Consider the following 27,557-nt stretch of genomic DNA (forward strand, 5'->3'; position numbering starts at 1 on the left):
TGACGAGGAGGCCAGGGGCGCGGGCCTTGAGCAGCGAAGCGTGCATCGGGATCACGGAGGACGCCAGGATTCTGGATATCCAGCTGGCGGGGACACAGCACCCGCGCAGCTATGTGAGTATGGCTCTATGTCTTGTCTGTCGCCCGCAGGGGCTGTATTGCAGGATGTTGGGGGTAGGATGGGAGATGCTAGGGAGCAGGGGGGGCTTAGTGGGCCTACCGGGGCTGAAGTGCCCGGGCTGAGGGATATTTTGGACAATATGTCACAAATATTGAGGAGACTGGAGGGGGGTAGTTGGGGAAGCAGCTCCATCCCCGCCGGGGGCATGGTTAGTGGGTCGCGGTTCCGGCAACCAGCCAGTAGGTGAGGCGCTACGCTTGGTCGAATGCGACGCGGGGGCATCGGCGGGGGTATCTGTCTCGGTGCAGACGGAGACAGAAAAGGGTGATAAGATAAAACTGGACGATAGGGCTAAGGGGGAGGTTTATGTGTGTTTTGAGGGGCCTTTGTGTGCCCATTTAAAGAAAGAAGTGAAAGAAAAGATCTGGCGGGATGAGTACGTGGAGATATTTTCCCTTCTTCCGTTGGAAAAATTTAACCTGGATAAGGGGAAGAAGGATGATAGTAAAAAGGAAGAGGGGGAAAAGAGGAGGTGGTGACTGATTCCACAGACCTTTGTGAACTGGATGCAGGCATTCGCTATTTTGGCAAGTGTCATAGGTGAAAAGTCTCCGGACAATTGTTCTGGTTTGTTTTGTTATTTAGATGCTATTGGGGAGGCGCATCGTATTTATGGGGGCAGGCGTGGCTGCGATATGACGAGCAGTTTAGACAGAGGAAGGCGGTAAGGCCAGAGATAAAGTGGGATCAGAAGGATATCGGGCTGTGGCTGAAGGTGATGGCTCCGGTGAGGTATGGGCAGTCCTTTCACGGGAGTGGGGTCGGCGGCAGTCAGCAAGCAGGTCACAGAAGCGGTGGTCAGGCAACCCAGGGAGGAAGAGAAAAGTCGGGCAATATAATGATGGGCAGTGTAAGTACGGGAACAGCTGCAAGTTCAAGCATGTGTGCTCACACTGCAATGGCAGCTCGCACGGGGCTTCAAAATGTTTTAAAAAAGGAAAAGGTAAGCCGAACATGGGTGCCGGTCAAGGGGGAGAGTCCGGTGAGAGTTCAAGAGATGGCCCCCTTTCTAAATAGGTACCCAGCTCGGGCGGAGGCAAGTGTTCTTTGGAACGGTTTTGTTGAGGGCTTCAAGATTCCACCTCCCGGCCACGTGGTTCCTGTTTCGTTCAAAAATTTGCATTCGGCAATGATGCATGCGGAGGTGGTGGATGCAAAGTTAAAAAAAGAAGTGGAATTGGGTAGGATGGCTGGTCCGCTCCCCACGGCTCCGGTAGCGGGTGTAGTTGTTTCCCCTTTGGGGGTAGTTCCGAAGAAGGAGCCAAACAAGTTTCGTTTGATTCAGCATTTGTCATACCCAAAAGGTTTGTCAGTTAATGACGGTATTGATAGAGAGTTGTGTTCCCTGGAGTATACCTCCTTTGATACGGCGGTGCTTTGGGTTCGTCGGTATGGTTCAGGGGCTCTGTTGGCAAAGACGGACATTGAGTCCGCGTTTCGGTTACTGTCGGTTCATGCAGAAAGTATCCCGCTGTTGGGTTGTTTTTGGAACGGGAGTTTCTACCTCGATAGGTGTTTGCGCGATTTCGTGTTCATTGTTTGAGATGTTTAGTACTTTTTTGGAATGGGTGGTAAGAGATGTTACAGGCATACAATCTATCATTCATTATCTGGATGATTTTCTTTTTATCGGTCCCCCGGATTCACCATTGTGTAGGAACGCGTTGGCAGCCATGGTTTGGGTGGCAGAGCACTTTGGGGTGCCGCTGGCATCAGAGAAGACTAAAGACCCTAAGACCGTTATAAGTTTTTTGGGCATAATCGTCGATTCGGAAAGGATGGAGTGTCGTTTGCCAGAGGACAAGTTGTCGTTGTTGAAACAGGAGGTTGATAGGATTGCGAAGTTGCGGAAAGTGACCCTGAAGGAGTTGCAATCTTTATTGGGGAGATTAAACTTTGCCTGTAGGATCATGCCTATGGGTCGCATTTTTTCTCGTTGCCTGGCTGGTGCGACAGCGGGAGTGAAGGCTCCGCACCATTATGTTCGTTTGACTAAGGAGCATAGGGAGGATTTGATGGTTTGGCAGCGTTTTTTGCGGAATTACAATGGTCAGTCATTGATGCAGGAGGAGACTTTGAGCAATTTTGATTTTGAGATTTATACGGATGCAGCGGGCGGCTTTGGTTACGGCGCCTACTGCAAGGGAAAGTGGAGCGTGGGGCGGTGGCCTCCGGCATGGAAGTTGTTGGGCCTTACAAAAAACTTGGCGTTGTTGGAACAGTTTCCTATTGTGGTAGCTGTTTTGGTGTGGGGTCCCATGTTCGCGAATCGGAGAGTGCGTTTTTATTGCGACAATGCAAGTGTAGTGGCGGTGATTAACAGTTTGACTGCCTCTTCTCCCCCTGTGATCAGGTTGGTTAGGGTTTTGGTGCTTCGTTGTTTGGAGTTGAATGCAGGGATTTCCGCAGTGCATGTGCCCGGTGTTACGAATTCAATAGCAGACTCTTTGTCTCGTTTTCAGTGGGGGCATTTTCGAGAGCTGGCACCAGGAGCGGATGCCACGGGCGTGGAATGCCCTTCTCATCGGTGGAAGGTGATTATGGAAGAGCGGGAAGACTGATTCAGGAATCGTTATCGCATCAGACATGGTCAGCCTACGAATCTTCGTGGCGAGTATGGCAGAGTTGGATGGCGGAATGGGGCGGGGTTAGTAGCGAGGAGGATAGGATGTTAGCGGTATTGTTTTTAATTGGGAGGGCGGCCGACAGCGGTTGGTCCGCTGCTAAGGTAAACAAGTTTGTAGCGGGTTTGGCTTTCGGTTTTAAATTACAGGGAATGAGGGATGTGACCAAAACTTTTTTGATAAGACAGGCTTTGAGGGGGTTTCGCAGGGGTAAAAAAGCTTGTGACAAGAGAAGGCCTATTTCGTTTAGTATGTAAATTTAGACAGAGTCCTGGAGGGTATTTGTACTTCTGGATTCGAATTGGCGCTTTTTAGGTTGGCTTTTTCTTTGGCCTTTTTTGGAGCAATGCGCATTGGTGAGGTGGTGTCAGGCAGCAAGGTTTCAGCCGGTGGGGTGTTGGCAGAAGACGCGGAATTTTGGTCAGGGGGCATTGTTTTTTGGATTCGGCGTTCAAAAACTGATCAATTGGGTAAGGGCAGACGAGTAGTTTTGGGCCGAGTCGAAGGGGCAGTAATGTGCCCATGCAGTTGTTTGAAATCATATTGGGATGCGTGGGCAGGTAGGGCAGGTCCTCTTTTGTGCCATGCGGATGGCACCTATTTGTCTCGCTTCCAGTTCATTGCGGTCTTGAAGAAGGGATTGTTAGAATTGGGCCTTCCCCTGGACAGGTACGGGTCCCATTCTTTTAGGATCGGGGCTGCAACTGAAGCGGACAGTCTTGGCCTGGGGGCGGAGGCGATCAAAGGAATTGGGAGGTGGCAGTCGGATCGCTATTTACTTTATGTTCTACGTTAATTGTGGTGGTTATATGTCCAGGACTGTGTTTTCCATAATCTGTTATGTTTTTTCAGGTGGCGACCCCTTTCTTGCCTGGATATTTGGACACGCGTATGTGTATTGGGGTGCGCTACGGGCTGACGCGAGGCCAGATGGTAGGCAATTGGGCTTTAGGAGGGAGCAGGTTCTGGTCCATTGGTTGGGTTTCTGAGGTATGGTGTGGAGCAGGGTGCTACCGGAATTAGCCAAGTCCGCTCGCCTGGACAGAACCCCCGATGTTATTGTCATACACGCGGGGGTAACGATTTAAGGGTCAGGTCGGTGAGGGAACTAATTAGGGACATACGTTCCGATTTTTTAAGATTGTGGACGTCTTTCCCGAACGTGGTGACTGTATGGTCGGACGTGGTACCTAGGAAGAGGTGGAGGCAAGTGAGGTCTTTAAAGGGGATTAACCGGGCTAGGGTAGAATTGAATCGGGCAGTGTCGGGGTTTGTGTCTAGAAATGGGGGAATTAGCGTTAGGCAGGTGTCGGTAATTTTTGGCTGGACGATGGGGTTCATTTAAATTCTATTGGTGTTGATTTGTGGGCATTGGCAATCCAGGATAGGATTGAGAGGGCCTTGGTGGTTTTGGGGCACTCACGAGCCTGAGGTGGTCAGGGCTGTTCGTGGTTGGCGGGGGGTGGGGTTCTTGGAGTTGGCGGTGATTGGTCGGGGAAGGAGTTGGAAGTAATATTCCCGACAGTTTTAAAATGGTATGGGGGATCTGGCTTTTTGGTTATGAGCTCTGGACGGGGTTTTTACCTCGGGAGCTCTGGTGGTTAGTCTCCCGGAACGGGAGTTACGGTGCCCTCGAGCTGGGCTGGACGGCTGAGGGTAACATGGTGGTCGAGTTTTTACATTGGTTTTTGGGCCAAAAAGGTTTTATAGCCAGATCTTTTAGCTCCAAGAACCCTCCCCTCATATTATTTGCATTATGATTAATATTTTTGATGTTTATTGTTAATGTTATTGTTCGTTAATAAAATCGGCCGCTGTGGCCAAAATTATCCAAAGAATTTAAAATTGTAGTGTGTGTTATTTTAGGAGTGGGGGGATACTAGGAGCTTGGTAGGTATTGGGGAAAAAGGGAAAAACTGTAGTCGCCATATGCGGTCATGCATTTGATGTGCTCCAGGGGATCTTCAGAAATGTGGTTTGTTTTTACCCAAACCTGACCTCATAAACTTTATGCTTCTCAACAACTTTGTCCTTTGGAGATCTCCTTGGTCTTCATGGTGGTGTTTGGTTAGTGGTGCCTCTTGCTTAATGGTGTTGCAGCCTCTGTGCCTTTCAGGAAAGGTGTGCATATACTGACAGACCGTGTGACACTTGGATTGCTCATAGGTGGACTTCCTTTCACTAAGCATGTGACTTATGAAGGTAATTGCTTGAACCAGAATTTTTTTAGGAGATCCATGGCAAAAGGGTGAATAGATATGCACATGACAATTGCTAGTTATTTGATAACATCAATTTAATTTATGCCTATATTTTTTACTTTATTTTACCAACTTAGACTATTTGGTGCTGATGCATCACACACAAATTGGATTACAAAAATATTTAAACACAGGTTGTAATGTAACAGGTAAAGAATCAAGGGGAGAGGGGTGAACACTTTCCCATGTCACTGTATGTTTCGCTAAAGTGTGAAATCCACTGGGACCTTGGCCTACCCGTCCATATCTTACTTCTCACAATGGAAAATTGAACCACCTTAAGACACTCAAAATACTGTTAGCAACTATAAAAGACGATACACTGAATACAAACATGTACATGTCAGTGTTTGGTTGTCTAGTATAAAAATCACTCTCCCAATCAAGCGATATAGGTAGTATTCTCATCTATCAACAGATTGTGTTCATATATCATGAGCTTGATATAGTGTGTGTGTGTGTGTGTGTGTATATATATAAACTAAACATTGGATCATCTCTCGAAAAAAGTGGTTACAAACTGTCATTTTTATACATCTGTTTTGGCAAGCCTCTTGCTTAGTAATTAGAAAAGCTGTCCTTCTTTATACTGTTTCTATGAGAATCTGATATATAATAATAACAAAGAACAAAAGCTATTTTATAGTAATAAAATATTTATACATTTTACATTTATTTTAAGGTATGTAAAGCAATACAATATATGGTATGGATTGAAGAATGTGGACTTTAATCTACAATAGAATAAAATAATAGTGTACATGGTGGCATTTGCATTATAAGGACACTAGAGGTAATATAATGGTGTAAATGTGTCATAAAATATGGTAATAAAACATATACCATTTTAAAAAACACTTTAGTGCAGATTTACCAATATTTTTATGCCACTTAGGTAGAAAACAGTAACAAATGTTTTTTTCTAGCCTATGGCAGATTCATCCATAAGTTATACATCCTGTTTATGAATCTGAAGCACGCAGCACTTTAGGGAGCCACACTCTTTATATGGGCCATCAGTATAATAAATTGGCCCTAATGTGCCAGTATTTATCCGTGGGGTTTAGAATGCGACCTATAATCTACATTTTTTGCTCTAGAAGAAATATGGTTTCTATGTTGCTTAACAAAAACGGTTTCTTTAAGTAAAAGATTCCAAACTCAGACTTCAAGATAGATATGTGTTTTTCTTCTCTAAGGAGTTCACAAAGCCAGACAAATCAGAGGCTCTCTGGTAGGAATTCCATGCAGCTATACTTAAGTTGCCATTGTAAATTATGGCATCGAGATTTGCAAGAAGGATCTAATAACTATGGAATTACAGTAATCGGCCAATAATATGAAGTTGAAGTGTCAAAACGCCATTTATAGGTCATCGATTGTGTTCTGTCAAACAGATTTCAAACTGCAAACTGCATACAACATTATATAGATCTACTAGACCTGATGAGCATGGTGTACTTTCTTTGAAAGCCAAGTAAGAATAGCTGTATAATCCTTTAAAAAGTGTTCACACCTGATATTGTGATAAGTATTTTATGCGACTCCTATAATGCTTATTTTAATATTAAGATTATACAGACATGAAGTACAAGAGCCTCATCGGAGCTACGAAATCATTTTGATAATTGATGAAGTTTGCTTTGTAAAATCTGGTGACTTGAAAACTAAATATTACAGATATAACTACAGAGTTTAGTAAAAAATTTTTGAAAGTTTTGATAAGTCAGAGGTGGGCAGCATTTTAGTAGAGACAGATCTTTATCAAGGCTTGATAAAGATCTGTGTAGATCGAAACGTCACAACAGATGGCAGAATAAAGTGATTGAATTTCACCAACCTGGGAAGCGCTGTCCTCACTTTTTTACATCGTTTGGACTTTTTTGCCAAGAGGGACTCCTTGGATATGACGTGCGCTTTCAGGATGGGTAAAGTTAACCCTTTGTATAAATGAGGTGCTGTGAACTACCACTTATTTGAATATACATATGGGAAAGAGTCTCTCTCTGCTTGATGGGATGGTTTCATTGTTAATTTAGTCCATAGCACTTTTTGCTAGCTAACCATGCTTTTACAATGTAGCAATAGCTTGCCCTCCCTACATTCTTTGAGATATGTGACCCTAAAGTTAACATAAGCACTATGCATGATCTAAAATAGTACTGTATATTTCCCTATTCAGTGATGTACATTCTGCTTCTTTCTACCTGATCTTTTCTTTAAAAGACTCTGCAACTGATTCACTTAAACTTTTTTTATGTGTACACATGCCTAGTGTTTGCTAAATCCAAATATTTTTTCTATACATTTTGGACATTCACTCCTTTTTCTCTATTTTTCTACCTACAGTTGGTGCAGAAAGTATTCAGACCCCTTTAAGCTTTTTACTCTTTGTTTCATTGCAGCCATTTGGTAAATTCAAAAAAAGTTCATTTTTTTCTCATTAATGTACACTCTGCACCCCATCTTGACTGAAAAAAACAAAAATGTAGATATTTTTGTAAATTTATTAAAAAAGAAAAACTAAAATATCACATGGTCATAACTCATAAGTATTCAGACCCATTGCTCAGACACTCATATTTAAGTCACATGCTGTCCATTTCCTTGTAATCCTCCTTGAGATGGTTCTACTCCTTCACTGGAGTTCAACTGTGTTTAATTAAACTGATAGGACTTGATTTGTAAAAGCACACACCTGTCTATATAAGATCACACATCTCACAGTACATGTCAGACCAACTGAGAATCATGAGGTCAAAGGAACTAAGAAGGAGCTCAGAGACAGAATTGTGGCAAGGCACAGATCTGGCCAAGGTTACAAAAGAATTTCTAAAGTACTCGAGGTTCCTAAGAGCACAGTGGCCTCCATAATCCTTAAATGGAAGAAGTTTGGAACCACCAGAAGTCTTCCTAGTCCTGGCCGACCAGCCAAACTGAGCAATTGTGGGTGAAGAGCCTTGGTGAGAAAGGTAAAGAAGAACCCCAAGATCACTGTGGCTGAGCTCCAGAGATGCAGTAGGGAGATGGGAAAAAGTTCCACAAAGTCAACTATCACTGCAGCCCTCCACCAGTCAGGCCTTTATGGCAGAGTGACCCGACGGAAGCCTCTCCTCAGTGCAAGACATATGAAAGCCCACACAGAGTTTGCTAAAAAAAAAACACATGAAGGACTCCCAGACTATGAGAAATAAATTCTCTGGTCTGATGAGATGAAGATAGACCTTTTTGGTGATAATTCTAAGCGGTATGTGTGGACAAAACCAGGCACTGCTCATCCCCTGCCCAATACAATCCCAACAGTGAAACATGGTGGTGGCAGCATCATGCTATGGGGGTGTTTTTTCAGCTGCAGGGACAGGACGACTAGTTGCAATTGAAGGAAACATGAAGGCGGCAAAGTACAGAGAGATCCTGGATGAAAACCTCTTCCAGAGTGCTCTGATCCTCAGACTTGGCCGAAGGTTCACCTTCCAACAAGACAATGACCCTAAGCACGCAGCTAAAATAACAAAGGAGTGGCTTCAGAACAACTCTGTGACCATTCTTGACTGGCCCACCAGAGCCCTAACTTAAACCCAATTGAGCATCTCTGGAAAGACCTGAAAATGGCTGTCACCAACCAGTGGCGTAACTATAAAGTTATAGGCCCCGGTGCGAACTTTCAAATGGAGCCCCCCATGCCAAAATGCACACACATCTCCGCTCCGTACACCTCATACACGCGCGGCTCCACTCCGTACACCTTAAGAATCATAGAATCGTAGAGTTGGAAGGGACCTCCTGGGCCATCTGGTCCAACCCCCTGCTCAAAGCAGGATTCGCTAAATCATCCCAGTCAGATGTCTGTCCAGCCTCTGTTTGAAGACTTCCATTGAAGGAGAACTCATCACTTCTCGTGGCAGCTTGTTCCACTCATTGATCACTCTGTCAAAAAGTTTTTTCTAATATCTAATCTGTGTCTCCTCCCATTCAGTTTCATCCCATTGCTTCTAGTCTTTCCTTGGGCAAATGAGAATAAAGTTGATCCTTCTACAATGTGACAGCCCTTTAGATATTTGTAGACAGCTATTAAGTCTCCTCTCAGTCTTCTCTTTTGCAAACTAAACAATCCCAAATCCTGCAACCTTTCCTCATAAGACAGGGTTTGCAGACCGGTCACCATTCTGGTTGCTCTTTACTGAACTTGCTCCAGTTTGTTGATGTCTTTTTTAAAATGTAGTGCCAAAACTGGACACAATATTCCAGATGAGGTCTGACCAAAGAGGAGTAGAGGGAAATAATGACTTCACGTGATCTAGACTGTATGCTTCTGTTAATACATCCTAGAATTGCATTTGCCTTTTTTGCTGCTGCATCACACTGTTGACTCATATTCAGTCTGTGATCTATTAGTATACCCAAGTCTTTTTCACATGTGCTGTTGCTTAGGCCTATTCCTCCCATTGTACATTGTACACACGCGGCTCCTCTCCATCCACCTCGTACACACGTGGCTCCGCTCCGTACACCTTGTACACATCCAGGTCCGCTCCGTACACCTCATACACGCACGGCTTTGCTCCGCACACCTCGTACACATGTGGCTCCTCTCTGTACACCTCGTACACACACGGCTCAGCTCTGTACACCTCGTACACACACAGCTCTGGGCCATACACCTCGTACACACGGCTCCACTCCGTCTAAAATTGTACACACACAGCTCTGCTACATCCACCCTGTAAACCCCTCCTGACCCCACACAGAAACTTTACCTCGTCCAGCACCATGACAACCAGCACAGCGGAGTCCTGCAGACACCGAGGCTCCTGATCATGTGACCCCTGACTCCTCCCCTCCTGTGACCTCATCACAGGTCCTGTGCACACAGAAAAGAACAGCCTAGGACATCATTGCAGGCTGTGGGGGGCTGTGGTGGGTCTATCTAGGAGGGCGAGGATGGGATGCATGGGGGGGACGTGGCAGCTCAGTGCAGTGCAGGAAGAATAGACTCCTGGGCGGGATGAAGGGGGGGTTCAAAAACGGCACTGTCCCGCGAGAATCGGGATGGTTGGACGGGAGATATGGTCTGACCAGCCGGGCCCCTGACTCCCCCCAGGCCCGGTCGCAGTGGTGACTGCTGCGACCGTGGTTGTTATGCCCCTGCCACCAACGTTCACCAACCAACCTGACGGAACTGGAGCGGATCTGCAAGGAAGAATGGCAGAGGATCCCCAAATTCAGGTGTGAAAAACTTGTTGCATCATTCCCAAGAAGACTCATGGCTGTACTAGCTCAAAAGGGTGCTTCTACTCAATACTAAGCAAAGGGTCTGAATACTTATGACCATGTGATATTTCAGTTTTTCTTTTTTAATAAATTTGCACCCTATCTTGACTGAAAGAAAACAAAAAATGACCTTTTTTGAATTTACCAAATGTCTGCAATGAAACAAAGAGTGAAAAATTTAAAGAGATCTGAATACTTTCCATACCCACTGAATTCTGATAAGACACACAAGACATAAAACAGGAGTATGTAACTGATCCCCTAAGGGCAAAGGGCATTATGAAGGGAGTGGAAGCAGGAGGAGTTGTGACATCACCTATTGTGAAAACGTGGATCTTGTGTCAGCTACTGTGTATAGAGGAGTTACTATTCATGGTAATCCTGTCTGTAATGATAATGAGATTGCTGAAAAGTCTTCTGTGGGGGTCAGGGTGGGTGCATCTTACTGTGATGGTGGCTGTGGGGCCATCATACTGTGTAAAGGAAGGGGGCATTATACTGTGTAAGGGCAGTAAGGGGACAACATACTGTACAGGTGATGTACTGCGGGGACACTATATCATATATGGGGGAATTGTGGATACCTCATGTTGTGAGGGGATCACTGTACAGACTTTATAATGGAATACGTCAGTATTGGGGCAGCATACTTTTGGAGCTTATTATGAGGTTGGTACACTGTGGATGAGAGTGGTATTGCGGAGTAAATTGTGTGAGGAAATTCACTGCGGGGTATCAAACCATGTGGAAAAAGGTTATCTCCCTGTGGGGGGCATAATCCTCTTCCTTGTGTTTAAAAGTTGGGATATATACTTTACTGTGACAATGGTTATGTATACTGATGCCGCCTACTCTGACAATTTTTTTTTTTTTTTTTGGGGGGGTTTGAGGTCCAATATAGACTCTCGATATGGGGGCCCATGATTTCTATGTATGTCCCAGAGAGTTTAAAAACTGTTGCTTTTCCTGTGCTGGTTATCTGATAATAAAGATGACCAAAAGAAAGTATTAGTGGTATCAAGCAGGCATGGAGTTATGGAGCCAAAGAATATATTATGCATCATTCACTACAATGGTGCGACAATAAGCATTAGAATGTGTAGGGGGGGCTCCGACAGGTTTAACTATAGGCATTACTATGAACCTGGCTCAATTATAATGTTAATATGACCTTCAGGGGAGAGGAGCATTTTATTTTCCACCTTCGGAAGCGGAAAAGCTGGTACATCTTCACTTCTTAATGATCTAAATACAGTAATCAAATAAGAATAGAAGTGAAAGTCTTAAAGCAAACTGGTTACCTGTTTTGGCCGCTATAAGATGCGGCCACTGCCTTTCAGGGCTTATCTACAGCCTCTTCTTGTGAGGCCACCCTCCTGCTTGCTTCATGGCTCCCCGGCATCGCGCTCCTGTTGAGGGCAGAACAAAGTACTGCAGTGCGCAGGCACCGGGAAAGGTCAGAGGCCCAGTGCCTGCCGCTCTGCAGGAATTTGCTCTGTCCTCACCAGGGCAGAGAAGTATGCCTACGCAGGAGCGTGATGCCGGGGAGCGATGAATCAAGAAGATGGGAGGTGCCAGACCCGGACCTGCAACACCCATTGGACCGAACCACATCGGACTACCGCCCCCCCCCGGGGAGTATAATAAAACTTATTTTTCTTATTTTGCAGGTCGGACCGGGGGCTTATCTACAGCATTTTAGAATGCTGTAGATAAGCCCTGAAAGGCGGTGCCGTCTCTTATATCAGCCAAAACAGGTGACAGGTTCCCTTTAATTGATGACATTAATGCTTGTAACGATCGTTTCCTGCTGTTCAAGCCTAAATGGACTAACAGGAGAATCTATATTTTTGCCTTTGATGGTGAAGCGTCATTGTGTACAGGGTTTGGGTGTGTAGATAAAATATCTATGGTATGAAGATGAAGTTGCTGATGCCACTTTCTTGTGAATAGATCTAAGCCAGAGTATTTCATTGCTGGGAACTGTTTTGCAATAAATCCATTTAGTGCCCTAAACACTGAATTCTTTCAGCATTCCTTTACTTTTACTGAGCTCTTTTATATATATGGCCATAATCCAAATAGTTCTTATTTAAATTGATATAATATGAGACTCACAAAATATAAGAAAAAATATCATACTTAAAGGGGTTTTATGGTTTCAGAAAACACCTGTATTCATGCTGCATTTTGTTAAAAAACAAGCTTTACTCTTCCTCCGGAGAATACCTCTATGGCTATGTGCACACGTTGCGGATTTGTTGCGGATCCGCAGAGTTTTTTCCACGCAGAATTGCTCCAAATCCGCAAAGGAGTGCTCAAGCAATGTTAGTCAATGGGAATTGGTGTGCACATGCTGCGGAAAATTCCGCACTGAATCGCAGCATTTTCTTTTCCGCAGCATGTCAATTCTTTTTGCGGATCTGCAGCGTTTCTGCATCCATTGACCTACATTGAGTCAGTCAAATCCACAGCCAAACCGCAGGTGTAAAAAGGTCTGTGGATTTGCTGCAGATTTGAGAGCCAAAAACGCTGCAGAAATGAAGGATGAAGTGTGTAGGCAGAGAATGTGTGTGGGCGGAGAATATGTGCGAGCAGAGAATATGTGTATGTCTGTCTGTGTCTGTCTGCGGGTATCTGTCAGCAGGCGTTTGTGTGTTTAGCCAGGCATCGTCTGATGGGACTACTACTCACATCCGGCTATGTCTGCTGTCACATATAACAGTGACAGCAGGAGCAGATGACGGGACAGTAGTTCCATCATCCGGCGACTGTGTTCAATTGTAAAACAAAAAAAAAACATTCATACTCACCAAACACCTAATCCTCGCGCCCTCATTCTCCTGCAACAAAAATAAAATAATAAACCAACATATACTTACCTTTACGCTGTATTCCATTTAATAATGAGTGTCCCACGACGATCTCACGTGTAGAACCATCACATCAGGAGATGTGACTGCTCTACCTGGCCTCTGGTGATACACTGACAGGAGGTAATCCTCCTGTAGTGTATCACTGCGCCGCCGTGAGAGTTCATCGGAGTTCGTGCTGTCACTTGTGGCACTGTTGTGTGAGAAAATTCTCATGCAGTGGTGCCGTGAAAGTACGAACTCCGGGAGACTCTCAGTGGTACACTGCGGGAGGATTAGCTCCTGTCAGTGTATCACCGGATACATATAAATAGAACCTGGCACTCAACTTAATGCTGGTGAATAGTTGCTTTATTTGTAGTACTAAACAAACGTTTCAGTCCCAAGGACCTTCATCAGTTACATACTAATAGTTACAGAACAAGTGTATAGCAGTACAGACAAATATATCCACATCAATAAGATAAACAGTCTTAATGCCTTCAATGTTGAAGTGAGTAACAGGCTTAGTGAGTCTGTGTCCTGACATGGCATCCACTATTTGAGACAGGTGTCTTATTGATGCTTCTCCATTACTAAGCCATGGGTTTGAGGTCACCGGACATTACAAAGGTGACATCAACCCCACAAATATTACCCCACTTGCCACAGCTACAGGGCAAGTGGGAAGAGTGAGGCTATGTGCCAGAACTGGCACATCTATATATTCGCTTATGTTTGTTTTGTGTGTGTAAACATTATATTTGAACATGGTATGTAATGATATTATGGTCTGCAATTGAGAATGAAAAAGAAGAGGTTGGACAAGGAAATTACATCACAATTCTTTTTTTGTTAAATATTATATCTTTATTTTGCTTACAAAAATGCATACAAATCCGCATCAAAAACGCATAAAAACCGCTCGGGATTTCAACTGTGTTTTATCCCAAGAGAGGCAGAACCCACGCAGAATTTTACAAAAGCAAATCTGCAACATGTGCACATACCCTACGTCTCCACCACTATTCCCGGTTTCTGTTATTGTCAGCAGCGCTGATGTTATACAGCGCTGCACCAAGTCACTGAGCTCAGCAGTTCTGAAAGGGCAAAGCCCCTGTGCAAAGCAATTGGCTGCAGAGTTGTAGACAATGACAGACAGTGGCGAGGACAGAGCAATGACTTTGGGAAGCAGTTTTGTTTTGGCTTTTTTTAAATGCAGCCAGAGGGAAAAGAGTTTACAAAACTGTAAAACCCTATAACCACATTATAACTAGCTAATATATTGATTTTAAAAAATCTAATGATGAAAAATCTGTTTCTCTAATTGTCTACTTAAAAGATTCCTTATATTCTGAAAAAAATGGCAAACTTTTTGGATTTTCTAAGACTAGGGTTCCCAGTACTGTAAGGGTTGGGGTCATCGAAAGATATTTGGCTCCTTCTGTGTGATCCACATTGTTGATGACTACTGTAGGGATTCTACTCGCTTAGGTGTGACGGGAGACAGTCAGGAGGCAGGTCCCCTTAAAGTTCATGCGGTTTATTACGTCATAAACCAAACAGCACGTCACCAAAATAAACAGCTTTCAGTTCAGGAGACAAAGTAACATCGAATGTCCTTTCCTTCAGGCTCAGTTCGCGAGCCTCAGCGCACACAGGAGGTATATACCCCCCTCACACACAGCCCCCTGGTTCAGGAGCAGGCCACATTATAAGGGTGTAGTCACACCCACGAACCCAGCAGCTGACTGGTCACATGACTGTGACCTCACCACAGGTCCTTCAAAACAATAATAATACAGCAATATTTGTCATGCCTTACATTATGGAGACAAGCCATTTATGAGACACATATCTCCCATCGACTACACAACCCTTAGCCACGCCACATACCTCCCCCCTCTGCCTAAAGCCATGGGGCTTGGCACTTTCACCTACCAGGCAAGGGATTCTTGAGAGGGCATCGGCATTACCATGTAGTTTCCCGGCCCTATGCTCTACATGGAAGTCGAAATCTTGCAGGGCTAAGAACCATTCTTACCCTTTGTTTCCCTCATCCATCTGAGTGGGGCATGGTCGGATATTAATCTGAACTTCCGTCCCACCAGGTAGTATCATAATGTATCCACTGCCCATTTTATGGCCAAACATTCCTTCTCTATAACTGATTAATTTTTCTCACAAGAAGACAACTTCCTACTCAAGTAGAGAACAGGATGCTCCTCCCCACGTATCTCTTGGGAAAGGACTGCTCCTACCCCGACATCTGAGGCATGTGTCTGGAGGACAAATTCACGTTTAAAGTCTGGAGCCACCAAAACGGGTTGCTTACATAAAGCTCCTTTCATTTCTTGGAAGGCTGACTCCGCCTCTTCGGACCAACTGACCATCACTGACTTTGTCCCCTTAAGCAGGTCAGTTAGAGGTGCAGCCATTGTGACGAAGTTTGGGATGAACCTCCTGTAATATCCTATGATCCCCAGGAAGGCTTTAACTTGCTTCTTTGACAGAGGCCTCGGCCATGTTTGAATTGCCTCCACTTTATTGATTTAGGGTTTGATCTTGCCACGCCCTACTACGTATCCGAGGTACTTGGCTTCTTCTCTACCCAAGGCACACTTCTTCGGGTTTATTGTAAACCCCGTCTCTCTCTTAGCGCATCAAACACTGCTTGAATCTTTTCCAGGTGAGTCTCCCAGTCCGGGGTAAAGATGACGTTATCATCCACGTATGCCGCAGCGTATAGCTTATGAGGCGAAAGGATTCTATCCATCGCCCTCTGGAAGGTTGCCGGAGCTCCCTGCAGGCCAAACGGCATCCGGACATATTGGAAGCACCCGTCTGGTGTGGAAAATGCCGTCTTCTCCTTGGCTTCCTGTGCCATGGGGATCTGCCAATATCCCTTTGTCAGATCCAAGGTGGTTATGTACCTGGCAGATCCAAGTCTCTCGATGAGCTCATCAACGCGTGGCATGGGATAAGCGTCGAACTTGGAGACCTCATTCAGCTTCCAGTAATTGTTGCAGAACCTCCATTCACCATCCGGTTTCGGGACCAGGACAATCGGGCTCGACCAGCCGCTCTTGGATTCCTCAATGACCCTGAGCTTCAACATATGCTGGACTTCCTTGGAGATTACCTCTCGACGAGCCTCAGGGATTCGATAAGGCTTCACGTTCACCCGCACATATGGCTCGGTCAGAACTTCATGCTCCACAACCTTTGTGCACCCCGGTAACTCTGAAAACAGGTCCCTGTTTTTCTGGCGTAACTCTCGGCACTGCTGTTTTTGGTCTTCGATAGTGTCTCCGCTATAGTAACCGCTCCAACCTCCCCTGCTAGGTTGCCCAGCAGGCACGGAGTTACCGCTGGCTCTCTATCTTGCCACGGCTTGATGAGGTTGACATGGTAAACCTGATATGGCTTCCGTCTTCCCGGTTGGTGGATCTTGTAGTTTACGTCTCCAAACTTCTCCACCACCTCATACGGCCCGTGCCACTTGGCCAAGAACTTACTCTCCACCGTCGGGATTAGCACGAGAACTCGGTCTCCCGGATTGAACTGCCTCACTCTGGCTGACCAGTTGTAGACCCTGGCCTGAGCCTCTTGTGCCTGGCGGAGATTTTCTTTAACAATGGGCATCACCTTCGCAACCGGCTGTTGCATCAGTGCCACATGCTCAATGACGCTTCTGTGGGGCGTGACTTCGGCTTCCCAGGTTTCCTTGGCTATATCTAGGAGACCTCGCGGATGTCAGCCGTACAGAAGCTCGAAGGGCGAGAACCCTGTGGAAGCCTGAGGGGCTTCACGGATAGAAAACAGCAGATATGGTAAGAGACAATCCCAGTCTCTACAAGTCTCTACAGTCTTTCTCTATGGCTTTTCTTAGCATGCTCTTCAGTGTCTTGTTAAACCTCTCAACAAGGCCATCTGGCTGCAGATGGTACACTGAAGTCCACAACTGGGTGATTTGCAGGACTCTGCACAATTCCCTCATCACCTTGCTCATAAAAGGTGGGCCCTGGTCGGTCAGGATCTCCTTTGGCAGACCCGTCCGGGAAAACACATGCACCAGCTCGCGGGCTATACTCTTCGCGGAGGAGTTTCTCAGGGGAATTGCCTCAGAATAGCGTGTGGCATAGTCCAGGATGACTAATATATACTGATGGTCCCGAGCTGATTTAACTAAGGGACCGACCAAGTCCATGGCAATTCTCTCAAATGGCACCTCAATAATGGGCAGTAGCACAAGGGGGTTCCGAAAATGAGATGTGAGGGCAGTTAACTGACTTGTCGGGCAGGAGCTGCAATAGTTCGCTATTTCCTGGTGACACCCAGGCCAATAGAATCTCTGTACAATCCGTTCCTGCGTTTTTCTCACCCCCAGGTGTCCCCCCAAGATGTGTGCATGGGCCATGTCCAACACTTTCCGTTTATAGGGGCCTTGTACTATTAACTGCTCCTCCCTTATTTTTGTGACCTGGTATAACAATTCCCCATTCAACATGAAATAGAGAAACCTTGTGTCTGCTCCCGGCTCTTGTGTAACCCCATTAATGACGGTGACATTGTTGAAGGCCTCCCTCAGCGTGGGGTCCCTCTGTTGGGCAGTCCCAAAATTCTCACCGGCCACCCCTAACTCCGGAATGTCAGGTACAGGGGACACTTCCTCCTCATCCCCAACAAGGACACATAAAGGAAACCCATCTGCCTCTGTTGGGGTTGATCCCTTATTAGGGTTCATGGGTTCCCTGCTCTTGTTAGCCATCTCAGAACCCTTACCCCACAGATTCCAAAACAGACAGAAATCGCGGCCTATAATTATCGGATGCAACAAGTCCCGAACGACGCCAACTTCATTTGACTAGGTACCATGCGCCATTTCAATGTTCACCCTGGCCATAGGGTAGTCTTTTGCATCACCATGTATGCAACGATCGCCAACCCTTTTCCCCGGGAGTAGGTTGAAAGGAAAACTGACCCTTACAAGGGTCACTAAGCTCCCAGAGTCCAGAAGCGCCATTGCTGCTCGACCGTTCACCTTTACGGGACAGGCATGTGGCCCCTCGTTAGGTGGCGAGTTCACACTGCAAGCTGGATATGCATAGTATGAACTACGGCGTCCCATGCTGAAGTCCATCTGCTCGGTGGTCTGGTATCAACGGACAGCTATATGTCCTGGCCCGTGGCACTTCCAGCAAATAATATTACCCGTGGGGACCTTGGGCACCGCCTCCCTCACCACTTTTGACCTTGAACGCGCCACCCCTTTTTGGGACTTCGCCCCCTGCTGGGGCCCCCAATACGGAATGGGCTGCTTCCCCAAGGAACCTTCCATCCCCTGGTATCTCTCGACCAGCCCAAGCAGTTCATCGGCATTGGGCAACCCAAGTCTGTATGGGTCTCGGCAGAGAATGCACAAACCGATCCATGGCCACTCACTCTACCATCTGTGCCGGGGAAGACGACTCTGGCTGCAGCCATTTCTGGACCAGGTGCAACAGGTCGAACATTTGGCGGCGGTTTATCCCGGTGATAGGCCCAGCGATGAACTCGCTGTGCCCTGGTAGTCATTGTCACCCCCAAATGTGCGAGAATTTCTGCTTTTAGTTTGGGACTGTAACAACCCTGCTGGCATCACTGCATGGCCTCCCATCCCCTGCACACCAACTTACTTTCTGCTTCAAGCCATGCTGTGAATTCTGTCTGTTGCCAGTCCTGTGCTCTGTGCCTCTGCTCTCCTGTATGTTTCCTGGCTATGTGTGTGTAGGGGGGTGGCGCCAGAACTCTCTGGTTCTTATGCAGTCAGGGTGCATCTGTCTAATCTGTCCCTGTCCAATCACCTAGAGCCCTTGACTATTTAGTTCCGCCACACCCACTGAAACATTGCCTGTGCAATGTCTAATCTCAGTTAGTATCTTGCTGCTGAGGAAGCTAGGCCCTTTCCTGTGTATTTCCTCCTTCTCTGGAGGAATACTTCTTGTCTTGCTTTGTACCTTGTCTGCCTGCCAGGAGGCTGAATATCCTGGCCCTTGAGTCTTGGTCCCAGTACCTTGTCTGTACTCTGTCCTACCTTAGTCTCCCTTTCTCCTTGTCTGTGGCTTCCTTCCCTGCTGTGTCTTTCCTTGTGTCCTCCCTGTCTGTACATCTGCACCCTTGCAGCTCTGTCTGTGCATCTGCACCCTTGCAGCTCTGTCTGTGCATCTGCACCCTTGCAGCTCTGTCTGTGCATCTGCACCCTTGCCGCTCTGCCTGCTCGGCTGCCTTGCTGCTCTGCCTGCTCGGCTCCATAGCCGCTCTGCCTGCTCAGCTCCCTAGCCGCTCTGCCTGCACGGCTCCCTTGCCGCTCTGCCTGCATGGCTCCCTTGCCGCTCTGCCTGCCCGGCTCCCTTGCAGCCCAGCCTACTCTGCTCCCTTGCAGCCCAGCCTACTCCGCACTCCTGCGGTTCCGCCTACTCCGCACTCCTGCGGCTCCGCCTACTCCGCACTCCTGCGGCTCCACCTACTCCGCACTCCTGTGGCTCAGGTCCTAACCTGTTCCAACATACTCCACTTCTTCCTGCCTAAACCTATATCTGCCCCTGCTGTGTGAACAGGCCCCTACCTGTTCCTTTCCGAGCCATGCCCGCCTGTCCTGTGTCTCCAAGCCGTGCCTGCTTGCCCTGTGTCTCCAATCCGTACCTGCTTGCCCTGTGTCTCCAAGCCGTGCCTGCTTGCCCTGTTTCTCCAAGCCGTGCCTGCTTGCCCTGTGTCTCCAAGCCGTACCTGCTTGCCCTGTGTCTCCAAGCCATGCCTGCTTGCCCTGTGTTTCCAAGCCGTGCCTGCTTGCCCTGTGTCTCCAAGCCGTGCCTGCCTGCCAGTGTACCAAGCCGTGCCTGCTTGCCCTGTGTCTCAGCCATGCCTGCTTGCCCAGTGTCTCAGCCTGCCTGTTAGTCACACCTGTCCAAGTGACTTGTCCCCGAGTGGGATCAGCAGTCAAAGCCAGACACCACCCTGGAGTGGCACCCGACAGCTACCTGCCGCACAAGCCTGACCTCACCATCAGAGGCTCCAGTGAAGACCGAGGTAGCTGTCGTAGTCACGCCCCTTTCAGGGTAGTCTGGTTTGTGGCACAGTGGGGCCACAACCCCCCAGCTCATGCCATTCAGCCAAGGAGCGAGCGTGACAGTTTGCACAGGCCATGGTCCCCGCTGAGTCCCATGTCCTTTCGCTCTCGGAACAAGATGAGCTTCTTTGCCAGTATGGGCAACCAAATAAATTTACCCGGTCTGAAGCCCAATCCTTCACTGCTCCTCCCACCATTGTGGTCTCCAATAGACTGTTTGCTCAACTAGAGGCTGGCATACCTAAAGTTGAACCTCCCTCGGACCCGCCAAGATATGATGGGGACCCTAAGCAGTTTTGTGCCTTTGTGGAGCAGTGCCTATGCTATTTTCAATGGCATGCTCCCTACTTCGCCAGCGATCGGGTAAAGGTAGGATTACTAATGTCCTACCTAACAGGAGATGCATTGCAGTGGCTTAACTCCCTTTGGGAAGCGGGGGATCCCATCACCTTGAGCGTACCGGCCTTCCTGGTGGCCTTCTGCAAAGCCTTTGACAAGCCAAGTACAGTGTCTCCTGAAGAGTCTTCCCCCCTAAGCTTCCAGGAACGGACCGGACAAAAGAAGCCTTGGGCCAATTCATCTTCTCCGTCGGTGACCGTCCATGACCCATCTGTTCCTCAACCTGCCAGAGCAGCCCCCCATGCAAGATCCAAGAGGTCTAAAAAAAGGGGCTGGCTAGGTTGTCGCCAGAGGCCAGTCCTGAGAAGGAACAACCTGAAGGTCTCTGCCCTGTGAAGCCAAAGCTCCAGAACCTTGGGTCAGTAGGAGAGACTGCTGTTGTGAGTTCATTTTTCCCTTCACCGTTGAGGTCTGATGAACTCCCTCCTCTGGTGAAGGAAGGTAGTAAGGCTGATTACCAAACACCTGGGCAGCTAGATGATGACTGGGTGGCTGGAATTGAGGACTGGATATAAGGCAGCCGACGCCCTGCTGCCTTGCTGGTGATTCTGCTGGATTCTTGGAGACCAGTCTGATTCCTGCGTCTCAAAGCTAAGTTTTTCTGCTCTGCTTTGAACACTTCAGTTTTGTTTTTGCTTTGCCTTGTTTTTTGGGAGTTCTGCCATCCCCGGCCGGGGGTGAGCTGAATTCCATTTTTGTCTCTGATCTGTTGATCTTTTGCTCTGTCTTCAGAATATACCTGAGTGCTGATTTAGTCTTTTGAAGCCTAGCGACTTCAGGGCCTGTTTTTCCTATCAGTCGGTTGGCCCATTTTGGATAGGGTTTTTGCGGATGGCAGACAGCAGCTTTCCTATCCTGTCCTATTTTAGTTAGCTTGGGCCCCATCATTTGCTCAACCTATCTTTCTATCTGTGTTAGTGTTTTCATCTTGCTTCACTGTCATTATATGTTGGGGGCTGCCTATTGTTTTGGGGTCTGCTCTGGGGCAGTTTAGTTTTTCCCCTTTCTGTCTAGGCTATGTAGTTCTCTGGCTGTGATCGAGGGGTCTAGGGCACCGTAGGAACCCCCCACGGCTACTGCTAGTTGTTGTGGATAGGTTCAGGGGTCTGCAATCCGATAGCTGCCAACCTCTCTGGTTTTTCTGGACTTAGCTAGTATTTTGTTTTTTCCTCCTTCGGTGACTCATCATAACAGACTGCCCTTGGTGAGAGTACCTCCTCTCCACTAAAGTCTGTGACTGTTCCGGTGCCTTGTGGGAGTTTCGGCCCTGCAGATGTCTGTAAGCTGCAAGCCAGATGGAGTCTGTGCGTGGTTCCTGCTCCACAGTTCCAGAATCCTTTGAGGGTGTTTGGTGATGGCCGAGCCCTACTTGTGAACAGTCCAGTACTGAGGGGTCAACTACAACTCCTAATCGGAGAGTTATACACGAAGACATTTGTTTTCCACCTGCTGTCCAGTTTGCCCACCGGTCATTCAGAGCCAGGCACTCTACTGCCCCTTCCGGTCCAAAGACCCAGCGTGGTGCTGCATTTGGAACTGCCTAGCCAACAGAGGTTCCTAGTTCCACTACTGAAAGGCCGGTTTTCTGTATCGTCACCTTCTCCACCTGATGGTTATTAATTCATGCTGTGCTGACGTCACTGAAGAAAAGAAAGCAGTGGCGTTATCTCCGCACACCTCCGGTCACCAGTCCCCAGGAACATCCCTGTCGCTTGATTGTCTTCCCCAGGATAGTGGGCTGAAGATGGATCCTGAGTGGATGCCCTCGGCTCCTCTATGGCCAGTGGGTGAAGGTCCCAGGATTAAGCAGTACTCGTTCGCCAACTTGAAAGAAGTGGCCCAGTCTTTTCCGGGTAACAGGCGGAAGTGGCTCCCCGTATGTATGCCTCCAACTTCCATGTGGCAGGTGGATGAAGAGGTGAGAACAGTGGCCTATGTATCTCCGTTTTTTTACCCATCTGGAGGAGGACGTCCAATTTTCTTGGAATAACGGGCTAAAAATTGACTCTGTGCAGGTGTCTTCAGTTTCTAGCTGGCCGGCTGATGTAGGAGCGAAGTTTGAAGCTGCCAGGGCCCCGCTTTTTGCCAATCTGGAGGAAGAAGTCATTGCACCCTCTGTGTTGAAAGCTGTTGGGCACCAAGAGACTTGGCACTCAGTGATTCTGGATGGCACGCCTACTTCATCTTACCAGAAGGATGCCCTGTCAGCCTGGACTGTGTGTGGTCCCGTACTCCTTCTTCTGGTCATTCTGGCAGGCTTGAGGAAGAGGGGCCGTAAAGGGGGGGTACTGTAACAATCCTGCGGGCATCACTGCATGGCCTCCCATCCCCTGCACACCAACTTACTTTCTGCTTCAAGCCATGCTGTGAATTCTGTCTGTTGCCAGTCCTGTGCTCTGTGCCTCTGCTCTCCTGTATGTTTCCTGGCTATGTGTGTGTAGGGGGGTGGCGCCAGAACTCTCTGGTTCTTATGCAGTCAGGGTGCACCTGTCTAATCTGTCCCTGTCCAATCACCTAGAGCCCTTGACTATTTAGTTCCGCCACACCCAGTGAAACATTGCCTGTGCAATGTCTAATCTCAGTTAGTATCTTGCTGCTGAGGAAGCCAGGCCCTGTCCTGTGTATTTCCTCCTTCTCTGGAGGAATACTTCTTGTCTTGCTTTGTACCTTGCCTGCCTGCCAGGAGGCTGAATATCCTGGCCCTTGAGTCTTGGTCCCAGTATCTTGTCTGTACTCTGTCCTACCTTAGTCTCCTTTTCTCCTTGTCTGTGGCTTCCTTCCCTGCTGTGTCTTTCCTTGTGTCCTCCCTGTCTGTGCATCTGCACCCTTGCAGCTCCGTCTGTGCATCTGCACCCTTGCAGCTCTGTCTGTGCATCTGCACCCTTGCAACTCTGTGCATCTGCACCCTTGCAGCTCTGTCTGTGCATCTGCATCCTTGCAGCTCTGCCTGCTCTGCTCCCTTGCAGCTCTGCCTGCTCTGCTCTCTTGCAGCTCTGCCTGCTCAGCTCCCTAGCCACTCTGCCTGCTCGACTCCCTAGCCGCTCTGCCTGCTCGGCTCCCTAGCTGCTCTGCCTGCTCGGCACCCTAGCTGCACTGCCTGCTCGGCTCCCTAGCTGCTCTGCCTGCTCGGCTCCCTAGCCGCTCTGCTTGCCCTGCTCCCTTGCCGCTCTGCCTGCCCGGCTCCCTTGCAGCCCAGCCGCCTTGGCTCCCTTGCAGCCCAGCCTACTCCGCACTCCTGCGGCTCTGCCTTCTCCGCACTCCTGCTGCTCCGCCTACTCCGCACTCCTGTGGCTCCGCCTACTCCACACTCCTGCGGCTCCACCTACTCCGCACTCCTGCGGCTCAGTTCCTAACCTGTTCCAACATACTCCACTTCTTCCTGCCTAAACCTATACCTGCCCCTGCTGTGTGAACAGGCCCCTACCTGTTCCTTTCCGAGCCGTGCCCGCCTGTGCTGTGTCTCCAAGCCGTGCCTGCTTGCCCTGTGTCTCCAAGCCGTGCCTGCCTGCCAGTGTACCAAGCCGTGCCTGCTTGCCCTGTGTCTCAGCCGTGCCTGCTTGCCCAGTGTCTCAGCCTGCCTGTTAGTCACACCTGTCCAAGTGACTTGTCCCCGAGTGGGATCAGCAGCCACAGCCAGACACCACCCTGGAGTGGCACCCGACAGCTACCTGCCGCACAAGCCTGACCTCACCATCAGAGGCTCCAGTGAAGACCGAGGTAGCTGTCGGAGTTACGCCCCTTCCAGGGTAGTCTGGTTTGTGGCACAGTGGGGCCACCACCCCCCGGCTCACGCCATTCAGCCAAGGCGCAAGCGGGACAGGGATACTCCTTGGCGTCTTGTACAGTTAAGTCATAGTACGCCTTCTGGGGCTCCCCTGTCAGGTATGGGGCTAGTACACCTGCCCACTGCTCTGGCTGAAGTTTTTCCCTCTCAGCCACCCTCTCAAACACCGTCAGGAAGGCCTCAACATCATCCTCAGGGGTCATTTTTTGTAATGCGCGTCTTACCGCCTTCTCGACGGGGTTGGTATCAGCCAGACCTGGAGTTGGGGCGCTCTTCCTGCCCTCCGGGATAGCGGTTGCCAGAAGCTACATCTGCTGCCGTTGCTCCTGCTGGCTCTGCTGGAACTGCTGCCGCTACTCCTGCTGGCTCTGTTGGAACTGCTGCCGTTGCTCCTGCTGGCTCTGTTGGATCTACTGTAATAACAGCCTGTTGGTCTCCTGTTGCTGTGCCTGGACCTGGACCAGGTGTTTCAGCAGGTCCTCAATTATCCCAGGCAATGCTTGCTGGCTTGTTGCAAACTTGACCCAGGACATGCAGTAACAGTCTCACGGCTCTGCTGGGAACGCTGCCCGCATTCTCCACCAATTGTAGGGATTCTACTCGCTTAGGTGCGATGGGAGACAGTCAGGAGGCAGGTCCCCTTAAAGTTCATGCAGTTTATTACATCATAAACCAAACAGCACGTCACCAAAATAAACAGCTTTCAGTTCAGGAGACAAAGTAACATCGAATGTCCTTTAGTTCAGGCTCAGTCCGCGAGCCTCAGCGCACACAGGAGGTGTATACCCCCCTCACACACAGCCCCCTGGTTCAGGAGCAGGCCACATTATAAGGGTGTAGTCACACCCACGAACCCAGCAGCTGACTGGTCACATGACTGTGACCTCACCACAGGTCCTTCAAAACAATAATAATACAGCAATATTTGTCATGCCTTACATTATGGAGACAAGCCATTTATGGGACACACATCTCCCATTGACTACACAACCCTTTGACATGCCACACTACATAGAAAGAGTATACATCCCTAAACTTACAGCAAAATGCTTATTTTTAGTTGCCAGAGATTCCAGGAAAAATTTCTCAGAATGTTTATCTCAGAACTACCCTGTTTATTTTCACGACCAATGACTTATATTTACGTCATCAACTGTGTCCATGCCTTTGATGCTGAGCCCGCATCTTTCCCCACACTTGATGGTTTTCCCTGCACTTGATGACTTTAATCAGCTATCAATTTCCTCTGGATCTCGGATCTACCCTCGACTGTTAACCAGTTAAATGCTAACAGCAGCATTTAACAAGCGCATACATGAAGTGCGTCATTAATCCAGCCCATCGGCATGCCCGTCAACATGATTGCAGTTGTCATGACAGCCAGGGGTCCACTGAAGACCACCATGCCTGTCATTACGATAGTCCTTTGAATGCAGATTCGGGGCCAGCGTTCATAGGAGATTGTGATTTTTGCTAAACATAGCAGGGTTGGAGCACTGATATGTATAGTACAAGCGATCAGACGATCGCAGCTTCAAGTCTCCTAGAGGGACTACTAAATACATTAAAATAAAAAGTAGAAAAAAGTAACAAAAAAAATATAAAAAAGAAAATACAAAAAAAACGCAAAGCTCAAATCACCTCCCTTTTGCCCAGTTCAGTCTATTAAAATATAAAAAACCTACAAAAGACAAAATGAAAAAACCCTGCTATAATTAAATAAGTAAAAAGCAAAAGTGCATTTAAATCATACAGAGTTCTTAGTAATACTGTATTTGATCAAACATAGCATTGTATTGTATTATAGCAGGCTTTTTTTCATTTTGTCTTTTGTAGGTTTTGTATGCTTTTTGGCCATGTGAACATGCATTTATATGCTGCATGTGTACCAACTCAAACCAAGCTCAATTTTTGTGTTTTTATCAAAATATAAAGTACATTAATCCGATGGATAACAGCGTAATGAGAAAAAATCAAAATGCGAGAATTACATTTTTCGGTCGCCACAACATCGCAATAATTTGCAAATAAAGGAGGTCAAATCATCATATCTTGCCCAAAATTTCACCGCACTTGGTATTTTTTTCCCGTCTCCAGTACACTATGTGGCAGAATGAATGGTGTAAATCAATAGTACAACTCGTTTCGCAAAAAAAAAAGCCTTCATATGACTGGAGAAATAAAAAAGTTTTGGCTCTTGGAGGAAGGGGATGAAGAAAAATAGAAAATCGCTGAGGGGATAAGGCGTTAGCATACAGGAGCCCTTACAAACCCTACTATAAATGTAGGATGTGTTGCTATTCCTCTTCAGTAATCTCAGGAAACACTTGCCTATATGAAGATCTCCTTTAGGAGAAATAATGATCCCCTATGTGAGAGCTTTCACACATACGTTTTAATGCTACAAGTGCTATTCCATATTTTTGCAAATTGATCACTTGTGCCCCTTCACACATCAATGAGCCCGTGGGGAAAAGACAGATCTATATTTTACTGTTAAAAGGGTAGAAAATTCTAAGGTTTTTTTTCTTTATACAACAAAAATAGATACAGCAATGAGTGTGAAAACTGACACAGACCAAAAATGGGTCCACACACTGAAAAAAACCCAGAAACTGTTATTCACGTATCTACTATATAATCGTCTAATTCTGTCTGTCTTTCTGTTTGTAATGGAAATCTCGTGTCACTCATTGGTCACGCCCGGCCGGCCGCAACCAATCAGAAACAGGTGCAGTCCGCCCGCGAATTGCCGCGGGATTTGAAACACGCTTTTCTGATTGGTCGCACCCGGCGACCAATCAGCGATATTGACGCAGAATTTAACCCTCACTCACAGCGCGACGTAGTTCACTCATCTTTACTGAACAACTTCTGTCTTAAATCTTCATAAATAAACTACATACATATTCAAGAATACTCGATGCGTTAGAATCGGGCCACCATCTAGTGAGATATAAACCTGTTGTGTGAAACTGGCCTAACAGAAAGGGTTAATATTGATCACAAATATAAAGCAGAGTTCCAGCGTGTGGACAACATCACAATCCGTGGAAATGTCTGATAAATGTTTGTCAC

General features: G+C 47.5%; 1 protein-coding gene across 3 annotated transcripts in view; it reads right to left on the reverse strand.

The window, feature by feature from the left end:
* The window catches only part of GATA6 (GATA binding protein 6), a 60,332-nt gene that overhangs the window by 11,769 nt on the left and 21,006 nt on the right, over positions 1-27,557 (reverse strand). The gene's annotated exons all lie outside the window — the stretch shown is intronic.

This window comes from Dendrobates tinctorius, unplaced genomic scaffold (genome assembly GCF_039654945.1).
Source record: "Dendrobates tinctorius isolate UK_male_01 unplaced genomic scaffold, ASM3965494v1 ptg000171l, whole genome shotgun sequence".
Lineage (NCBI taxonomy): Eukaryota > Metazoa > Chordata > Amphibia > Anura > Dendrobatidae > Dendrobates > Dendrobates tinctorius.